Here is a 10,370-nt window from a genome sequence, read left to right as displayed (position 1 = left end):
CGAAAGTTATGGAACAAATAGTCTACGAACAGGTCGAAAAGTACCTGGTGGAAAAAAGCTCATCTACGAATTCCAATCTGGCTTCAGAACATCCCATTCCACTGACACATGCCTTCTCTATTTGAACGACCACATCAAACAAATCAAATCAAAGCAAATACTGCGGCATGGTTGATTGATTGATTGATTGAAAATGTTATTAACAGATTGCAGAATGGGTACAATACAGTACAGCTCAATACACACAATTGTTAAGGGGATGCAGACCAGAGAAAGACTTTCGTCTTGTTTACATCAGGGTCCCCCATTTTCAATTCATCATAACATATATGACATACATGACAGATGACATACAGATACAGTACTGCTACAGGAGTACAGGAGGTTGGTAGGTGGGGTGGGGGGGAAACTGTACATAGGAGGTGGTGGGGTGGGGGGGGGGGGGGGGTTGGGTAGGCGGGGGGTGGGGGGGGGGGGGTAACTGTACATTGGATTATCGACGAAACCTTACTTGGTCCCAAGAAGAGGGTCTCGTGTATTATTGAGTTTAATAGGACATTTATTGTACATTGGAGGGGGTTGGGTTTGGACATTTACAGGGGCCAGTTTCGAATTGCAATCTCCCGTAGGTGTTCTTTGAGAGTGGTTTTGAAAGTGGGTAGTGATTCACATTCCTTTACAGTTGTGGGTAGGGCGTTCCACATTGATGTGGCATAATTGCTAAACGTGTTTAGTCCCTTGTTTGAGCCGAATCTGGGTTTAACATGATTTGTGGAGCTCACTCTGGTGTTGTGGTCGTGGTATTCACTGACCTTTGGGAAGTATTTTGACATATACATGGGTACCTTAGTCGCGTAATGTATCTTGTAGACCAGGCCCATTGCAAGTTAATGTACTCTGTCGTCTACTCTAAGCCATCCTAGGTTGTCAAAGTGGGCAGGGGTGAGGTGGGTTTTAGGAGTAAGGTCAAGCAGTAGTCTGACCAGTTTGTTTTGAGATGTTTATTTTTTTCATCCAATTTTTCTCCTCTTTTTCTATTTTTCTCCCATCCCAATTACCCGCTGTGCCAATTCTCCCCTCCCCTGTCTTGAACATTGCTCGCATATGCCCCCCACTGGTCGGTTGATAGAAGCCTTGCATCACGTGTCCCCTCCGATACACGAGGAGGCAGCCTGTCACATCTTTTCACCTGCCAGCGCGGACTCTCATTTGCGAGGTGTAACGTGTGGGAGGCTCACACTACCCCCGCCATTTCCTGTCTCTGCTGTGCAGGCGTCCCCAACCGACCTGTAGGAGTCGCTGTCCACAACATCCAGATTACCACCCATCGACTTCCACCCGCTAACTCTGCCAATTGAGTTAGTATGACGACTGGCCCAAGCCGGAGGCAACGCCGACAGCCGGAGTCGAACCCGGTGTCTCTTGCGTTGGTGACGAGCGCAATGTCCGCTGCGCCACCCAGCCGCCCTGTTTTGAGATGTTTGTAATTTTGTTTTTAGCGCCTTTGAGGTGCTTTGGTACCATGAGGTGCAAGCATAGTCGTAGTACCCTTGAATGACTGCTCCTGCCAGAGTCTTCAGGGTATTCTTGTTTACCAGAGAGGAGATCCGGTACAAGAATCGAGTTTGTTGGTTGATTTTTTTTATTACATTGGATGCCATTTTGTCACAGGAAAGATTTGCCTCTAGGATGGAACCTAGGTGTGTAATTTCATATTTCCTTGTGACAATATTGTCACCCACTGTAACTGAGAAGCCGTCAGCCTTGCTGAGTTTGTTATTTGAACCGAAGAGAAGGTGTAATAGTTTGTTATCAGCGAGCCAGGTGCAGATTTTGCCTAGTTCCGAGCTGAGGGTTTTTTCAACCTGTAACTTGTTCTTGTCAGAGACAAGCAGGGCTGAGTCGTCCACGAACAGGAACAAGTTGCAGTCACAAGCTGACGACATGTCATTTGCATAAATTAGGAACAGTAGCGGTCCTAATGCTTCCTTGTGGAACACCACAGCTTACTGGGAGGGGGGGGGATAGGGTACCGTTTACCTCCACCATCTGTTCTCTCCCCTCCAGGTAGGATTGCATCCAGCTCACTGATAGACTATCAAACCAATTGCTTTTAGCTTGTTAATCAGAATGGAGTGATTGACAGTGTCGAAGGCCTTTTGTAGGTCCAGCATGACCATGCCGCAGTATTTGCCCATGTCCACCTCTTGTTTGATGTGGTCGTTCAAATAGAGAAGGCATGATGATGTGTCAGTGGAGTGAGATGTTCTGAAGCCAGATTGTAGATTAGATTTGTTTCCGTGAGGTACTTTTCGACCTGTTCGTATACTATTTTTTCCATGACTTTCGAGATGGAGGTAAGGATAGAAACAGGGCGGTAGTTGCCTGGGTCTAATTTGCTGCCCTTTTTGTGCAGGGGTGTTACTCTCACAATTTTGAAGTCTTTGGGTACGTGTCCCTGTTTTATGGAGAGGTTTATTATGTGTGTGATGACTGGGGTGATGGCGGCTGCTGAGTCTCTGAGGAATTTGGAGGGGATATTGTCATGCACTGCTCGTGCTTTTGGTAAGCTTTGACTGACTTTTACGAAACTCAGAGCATTTTTTGTCTCTGGTTTTCATAGCGGCCAATATTTCGGAGAGTGCATCCATGGCTCAGCACGATTTTTTACCCTGGTGGTTCTTAGTCGTTTAGTATTGTTGAAAATTTGGTTTTGAAACCAAGCCATGTTTCTTCAACCAGTGTACCATTGAGCTCATCTGACCAGTCCAGGCTCTCCAGTTCTAGGTTAAAGGCCTCGCTAGAGTAGGTTTTGAGGTCTCTAGATGTGACTGTTTTGTGACAGCCGGCCTTTTGTTTTAGCTTTTTACGGGTACAGAATATCATATAATGATCACTTAACCTGCATGCTATAACCCCTTTATTGGAGATCTTGGACTTTAAGATTTGTTTATTAAGGACAATGCAAATTAATGAACATCATTTACATGAGTGTATGCATAACATCACAGCATGATAAGGACGTAAATATGCCGGGAATAGCACAGGGCTAATTTCCACCCGTAGTCCTAACATAAAACAAACACAAAACGGACCATACAACGTTCATTCATAAAAACTGACATCACTGACATGACCACACTAACATGACATTCAGTCAGTACAACATCACTAACATCCCTAATGAGTGCATATTTGGCTTGTCAGAGGTCAGGATGAGGTCAATGGTAGTCTGAGTTGATTCACATACACGTGTGGGTTGGGTGATCAGCTGGCTGAGGCCGTGCAAATCACAAAACCTATAGAAGGATTTGAAGATGGGTGCATCTTTTTGTTGCATATCCGTGTTCCAATCCCCAATAAGAATCTTTTCTGCATCCTCAGCTCCAGCTAAGCACACATCCAGCGTATCATAAAAGCCATTTTAATGGTGCAGTGGGCAAGGCGCTCACCTCCAATGCTGGAGACGCTGGGTTCGAGCCCAGCGCTCCACATTGCTTTCAGTTTGGCTGGTCGTTTGTACTAATACATTTGGCAGTATTAGGGGGTGGGAAACTGATGGGTGGGGATCGGACGTTGTGGACAGCGACTCCTACAGGTCGGTTGGTCGCAGTAGAATCAGGAAGCGACGTCCCTCCAAAGCGCAGACCCCTGACGCTGAAAGATCGCGCTGTGCAGGTGAAAAGATGCGACGGCTGCTACCTCGAGTATACCGGAGGGGACTCGTGCAATGTATGGCTTACACGTCCACATTACAGCCGGCTTGTGGGAGGCATGAAACAGCGTTCGAGATAGGGGAGGGTTGAATTGGATGATACGAAATTGGGATGGGAGAAAAATAGAAAATGGGAGAAAAAGTGGATCAAACAAAAAAAAAATTCTGTAAATTGTGCCGACTAGAACAGATTTAGCCCTTTCAAATAGAATTTCCACCCATACAGTTTCAATTGCCTCATGATATAGGTCAGTACTGTTAATGAATTTGGTGTCCTTATGAATGTACATGCAGACACCACCTCCATACTTGTTTCTATCATTTCGGACTATTGAATAATTCTCCAACTCTGGTCATGCTGGACCTCCAAAAGGCTTTCGACACTGTCAATCACTCCATTCTGATTGATAAGCCAAAAGCAATTGGTTTTGATTTGATAGTTCATCAGTGAGCTGGATCATGCAATCCTAATCCTTGTTCCACAAGGAAGCATACTATGACCTTTAATGTTCCTAATTTATGCAAATTACATGTCATCAGCTTGTGACTGCAACTTTTTCCTGTTCGCAGACGACTCAGCCCTGCTGGTCTCTGACAGGGACAAGTTGCAGGTTGAAAAAGCCCTCAGCTCTGAACTCGGTAGAATCTGTACCTGGCTCGCTGATAACAAACTATCATTATCCATTCTCTTTGGAACAAATAGCAAACTCAGCAAGGCCAACGGCTTCTCAGTTACAGTGGGTGACAATATTGTCACAAGGAAAGATGAAATTACCTACCTGGGTTCCATCTTAGAGGCAAATCTTTCATGTGAGGCACTTCACTTAGCAAAAGCGAAAGGCCTCTCCTCTGTCCTGATTCTCCTAGATCTATCTGCAGCCTTCGACACAGTCAACCACCAGATCCTCCTCGCGGCCCTCGCAGGAATGGGAGTGGCTGGCTCTGCGCTGACATGGTTGTCATCATACCTCAATGACCGCTCCTACCAAGTGTCATGGAGAGGGACCCTGTCGGCCACCCGCCCCCTGCGGACGGGTGTCCCCCAGGGCTCGGTTTTAGGACCCCTTCTCTTCTCCCTCTACACTAAATCACTGGGTAACATTATCACGTCTCATGGCTTCTCCTACCACTGTTATGCCGACGATACTCAACTCTTCCTCTCCTTCCCTCCCTCAGATATCCACGTCTCTGAGCGGATCTCGGCCTGTCTGTCCGACATCTCCGCCTGGATGACGACCAACCACCTCAAACTGAACCTAAGCAAAACAGAATTGCTCCACCTGCCGGCCAAATCCTCCCCCCTGACCGACCTTTCCATCACAGTCGAGAATGCAGCTGTGACCGCGTCCCCGACCGCCAAGAACCTTGGTGTTGTCCTCGACGACCAGTTGAACTTCTCTGCTCACATCGCAGCGACAACCAGAACCTGCCGATTCCTCCTGAGCAACGTCAGAAGGATACGCCCCTTCCTGACAAAAGAAGCCACCCAACTCCTCGTCCAATCAACAGTCATCTCCCGCCTCGACTACTGCAACGCACTGCTCGCTGGCCTCCCGGCCACTGCCACTAAGCCTCTTCAACTCATTCAGAACGCAGCGGCCCGCCTGATCTCAAACCTACCGAAGTCGGCCCATGTCACCCCACTTCTTAGGGACCTGCACTGGCTCCCCATTGCTGCACGAATCCGCTTCAAGGCCCTTGACCTAGCATACCGTGCGGCAAAGGGAACTGCTCCCGCCTACCTCCGGTCAATGGTCTCTAACTACACACCCTCAAGACCCCTACGCTCTGCATCTTCTGGCCGCCTCAGACCTACTCCTATCCAAGCTCCGGGAGGGTCATCAAAGAGAAGTCGCCTATTCTCAGTCCTTGCCCCACAATGGTGGAATGAACTACCCACCCCAGTTAGGACAGCCGAAACACGTCCAATCTTTCGCCGTCGACTAAAGACTCACTTCTTCAACCATTATCTGAATTAAAAAAAAAAAAAAAAAAAATCTAACCCTAACTAACCATACTGTCATGCACTTGTCCTAATAAACTAACCTACACTGTAGCACTCAACACTTTGATGAACATTGTTACTCAGCTGATAGAGTTGTGCTCTTCCTGATGGCTTGTCGTACAGAACTTGTAAGTCGCTTTGGATAAAAGCGTCAGCTAAATGACTAAATGTAAATGTAAATGTAAATGTGACAAAATGGCATCCAATGTAATAAAAAAAAGTCAACCAATGAACAAGATTCTTGTACCGGATCTCTTCTCTGGTAAAAAAGAATACCTTGAAGACTCTAACAGATTCAAGAGTTTATTCATCACATACATACCAGGGCATAGCCTACAGTGAAATGCGGTTGGCCATGCCCACTGCGATTGTGCAATAAAACCGTAGTAATAGCAATAATAATAAAAAGATAACTAGAATAGACATGGTAAAATAGACATGTTAAGAAATCACTTAAAGGCACTGGATCCTACATTCCTATACAATGTGCAGTTTTTCTTCTATGTCCTATGCTATACTTGCTGTTACTAACTATACTATGCAACAATCACAACAAGTTATTTTCTTAAAGTGTCCTTTTCTTGTGTGTTTAAAGTGACCTGTGGTGCGTTTGTGTGTGTGTATGTGTGTGTTCATGTGTGCTTGTGTGTGGAGAGATCAGTGTTCAGTGTTCTGATGGTCTGAGGGAAGAAGCTGAGCCTTAGTCTCTCTGTTCTTGTTGCGTGTATACGGAGGTGCTTGCCTGACCGCAGCAGCTTGAACAGGCTGTTATTGGGGTGGTGAGGGTCCTTCATTATTCTGCATTATGAATTGAAAATGGGGGACCCCGATGTAAACAAGACAAAAGTCTTTTTCTGGTCTGCATCCTCTTAATTTAACAGTTTGTTGTGTATTGAGCCATACTGTATTGTACCCATTCTGCAATCTGTTAACACTATGATCGCCGATGACGTGTTTAGACGTCATTCCTAGCCATGCTCATTCTGCCGAAGACGCCGTAACTCGTCTTTGATGTCAATAATTCAAAAATCTGTGATCGAAATCATATTTCCCCTCCGGAGCCCTGAGACACACTGCAAAGCTCCACTCAACTCTCTAGCGGTTCAAAAGCGCCATCTGGTGGCCGATCGGCAGATCGCCAACCGGAAATGACCCTTTGAACCGGTAGTGCTCATCCATATGTGGTCCGGGCACTCGCTATCGTTAGAGAGACTCCGTATTGACAGTGAACATCGATCGGTGCAAATAACTTGAAAAAACAACATGATTTGGACGTATATACTATTATACAACCTGGAAATGGATCGGGCATTTCTCCATCCCATAATAGAAAAAATTCTGTTCCACGCTCATCTGCCAGCAGCGCGAGGAAGCCACGGTAAGATTCAGCGTTATATTCTAACGTGTTCCATATAAACTGCTATGATGAACATATGACCCACTCTGGATGAATCATCTAACGCTGCCCACGGAATTATAAACGATCCCCCGCCCATCCGGTCATCATCAGATGATATGTAGTAACTCCTAGAAGCACATCCAGTTGAAATTCTTTATCTCGCACAGATTCCTACCAAACTGTATTTGATCATCAATATAATGCATTTAGGGCTATAAATCACGTTCTGAAGAAAGCTGCAGAAAACGATAAAAACATACTTATACTTTAGACCATATTTTAGTATGAATATGTGAATGAAAAAGTTTAACGTTGCTACACCCTGAACAATACATATAGGACATTGAATGGGCCATAATAATGGCAATTTAGCAATAGAATTTAAAAAGTTATAGCCCTGCAAAGAAGGGGAACTTCTCCATAGACAAATAGAGATGGCGAGGGATGGTAAATTATGAATTTAACCCATGGCGATCAAAGTGTTAATAAAGTTTTCAATCAACCTCATTTTTGCATTTAAAAAAACTTGAAACTTGAACATCATGTTTAAATCCCCACTGAGTAATTTGAGCAAATACTGATTTTGGTAAATCAACTTGTGTTGGTTGCAACTAACTACTGGGATAAATCTTCACCCCATGGCATGAGGATGGGATATTATTATTGCTGGGTGAGCATGTGTTATAGGTAATATTTGTTTGTTTTCCATCTCAGTCTGATTGTCTGTATTGTTTGTGGGCAAACTGAGCTCCTATTCAAATGTATATGCTGTTATCAATCCCTAATTGTACAATGTGGTGTCAGTGTAATGTCTGATTTGAAAAAAAAAGAAAACATATTAATATTAGTGGTTAAACTCAATATTAAAAGGGTAATACTGAGTATAGGTGGGGTTGCCTACCTCACATCCTGGGATGGTACCCATATTCCAGAGTAGGAAAAACAAAATACACCAAACCTTTTTTTGTTGTTGTTGCCAATTTATTGAACAGAAGTTGTCAGACACTCCCGAGTTACATTGTGTGGTTGATGGTGGGGGAGGTGGGAGGGAGGTCAAAACTGGCATCCGCACTTTTTGTTTTCTCCACACATTGAACAATTAAAACAGTAACGTTCTCTTTTCTGGTGGCTAAAAAAACGTTATAGATGAAATGGGTACCTCACGAAATCAACAAAGTCCACTTAATCCAACGCACTGGTCTCAAAATGTGCCAGGTAAAATTCTAGGTAAATAAAAGTAGAAAAAAATAATTATTATAACATAAAAATATAGATGTTTTTTTGTCTTTTAGATACATACATTATACTCTGTAATAGCCTGTTTCTCACTTAGCACCAGATGTGATATGAATAATGACATGAATGGTTTTCAATTATAGTCACTAACAACTGATCAGTGGTTTGGTGGGTGAGTGACATGCCACGAGGGTATCGTTCCTCTCATGGGGGGGGGGGGGGGCATTTCACAAAGCAGGAATACTCAGAAATATAATTGAACCCTTGCACTGAAGAACAATATAAGTCCATTTAAAAAAAAATTGGACAGCCCATAAATTTGCAGTTGTGAAGTTAATCTAATTCACTTGGGAGTATGAATGTGATATATCACAAGTAACTACTCAACCTCGACTGTCTTTAACTATGAGTGAACGCATCTTAAAACGGACTTATATGGTTCTTTGTCTGCGGTATATTCAATTGAATAACTAATGATATTTTCAATGATCAAGTACAGTATGACTCAATCACATTCCTTGCCCCAATAATAATTCAAATTCAGTTTTAGAGAGTAACATCAGAAACATCGAGGACATAGATTTTAGAGCTTAGGTTTTTTTTCAAAGTCAATTGCTAATCCTGCTTTGTGAAATATTAATCCAGGACAAAAAAAAACGTTCAAACAAACTCAAAAAGAGAGTAAAGAGACGTCCCCCCCTTGCTCCCTGAAAACTGAAGAGTTGTGATGAGGTAACGCAAGATGGATCTTGCTCTTTTTATGTCCAGATAAACCTGAGGTACACAAACAATATCGGAAGCAGCAAGAATATGATAGAACATAAAAAGATACACGTGAAGTAAGAGAAATAAAACATGCTATACAAAAGCACTGCAGACCACAAGTACTTCCAGTCCCTGGCCCCACACATATCTCACTTCCCCTCCAGTACACGCAACGTACATAAACAAACAGAAAAAGCAAAAGAAGACCGGTATAACGTTCAAAACTTTCATAATATAGCAGCACACTCAAGTGAATATCACGATAAGGCAATGTCATCCTTGTAAGACTGGAAGAAAAAGAAAAGCTTTATAGCAGCAAGAGAAAGAGTATCTATGATATATATAAACACTATCTATTTCGGTGGTGGTGTTTTTTTTTTTTTATCACTTTGGAATTATATCTCTTTCTTTCAAATCGTTAATATAACAAAACTTAAAAAGAAAAAAAAATGTTTTTAAAGCAGATGTTAGATTTTTTTTGGTTATTTTTGGAAACTAAAGATGTTTTGGCTTTTTTTGCACAACTGAAAATGCATGAATGCAATTTAGGAGCTATTAGGAGCTAAGTATTTGTTTGGCATATGTTCTCATGGAAAATGGTTTAAATACAGACTAAGTTTCACACTAGGGGTGGACGGTATAAACGGTATACGGTATAAACGGTATTAATTTGCTCTACGGTATGGATTTTGACTATACCATGTAACCGGTAGTGCAGCTCTAAAATAGCAATGACGTCATGTAACCACAGCGCGACTATTTCAATCGCATTTGCCCCTAAAAATAGATAGAATTAGTCATAGATAATAGATATGTGCAAACTGGAAAAAGTTATTTAGGAGGCTTCGCGCAGTGGGCGTGTCAACACGCAATTGTCATTTCATAATAAACACATATCACCGCGGCGCACAGCAAGTTTCAATTTCAGTTCCTGGCATTTTTAACCAGTGGAGAAAGGTAAGATATTTCCCTATCGTTTTTCTTATATGAATTATTCTACGTTAATAAAACATACCTGGTGATCAACTACAGTTTGCTGTAAACATTACGATATGTGTGTAGTGTTATGATAACGACGGCAGCAGCGGGAGCCGGGAGGACGGCTGGCAGCAGTGGATTTGCGAATAGCATGCAGCTGCAGAGCCGCAGAGCCAGGGGCTCTTTCAGGTCTGGTCACAGGCCCGTCAAACAGCGCCCCCCCACCCAACTGCTGAATTGCCAATGGCTGAAATGAATGACCTGAAAGAGCC

This window comes from Notolepis coatsorum, assembly GCF_963971535.1.
Source record: "Notolepis coatsorum genome assembly, chromosome: 15".
In the NCBI taxonomy this organism is placed as follows: Eukaryota; Metazoa; Chordata; class Actinopteri; order Aulopiformes; family Paralepididae; genus Notolepis; species Notolepis coatsorum.
The sequence above is the reverse complement of the archived record's forward strand: the minus strand, read 5'-3'. Positions refer to the sequence as shown.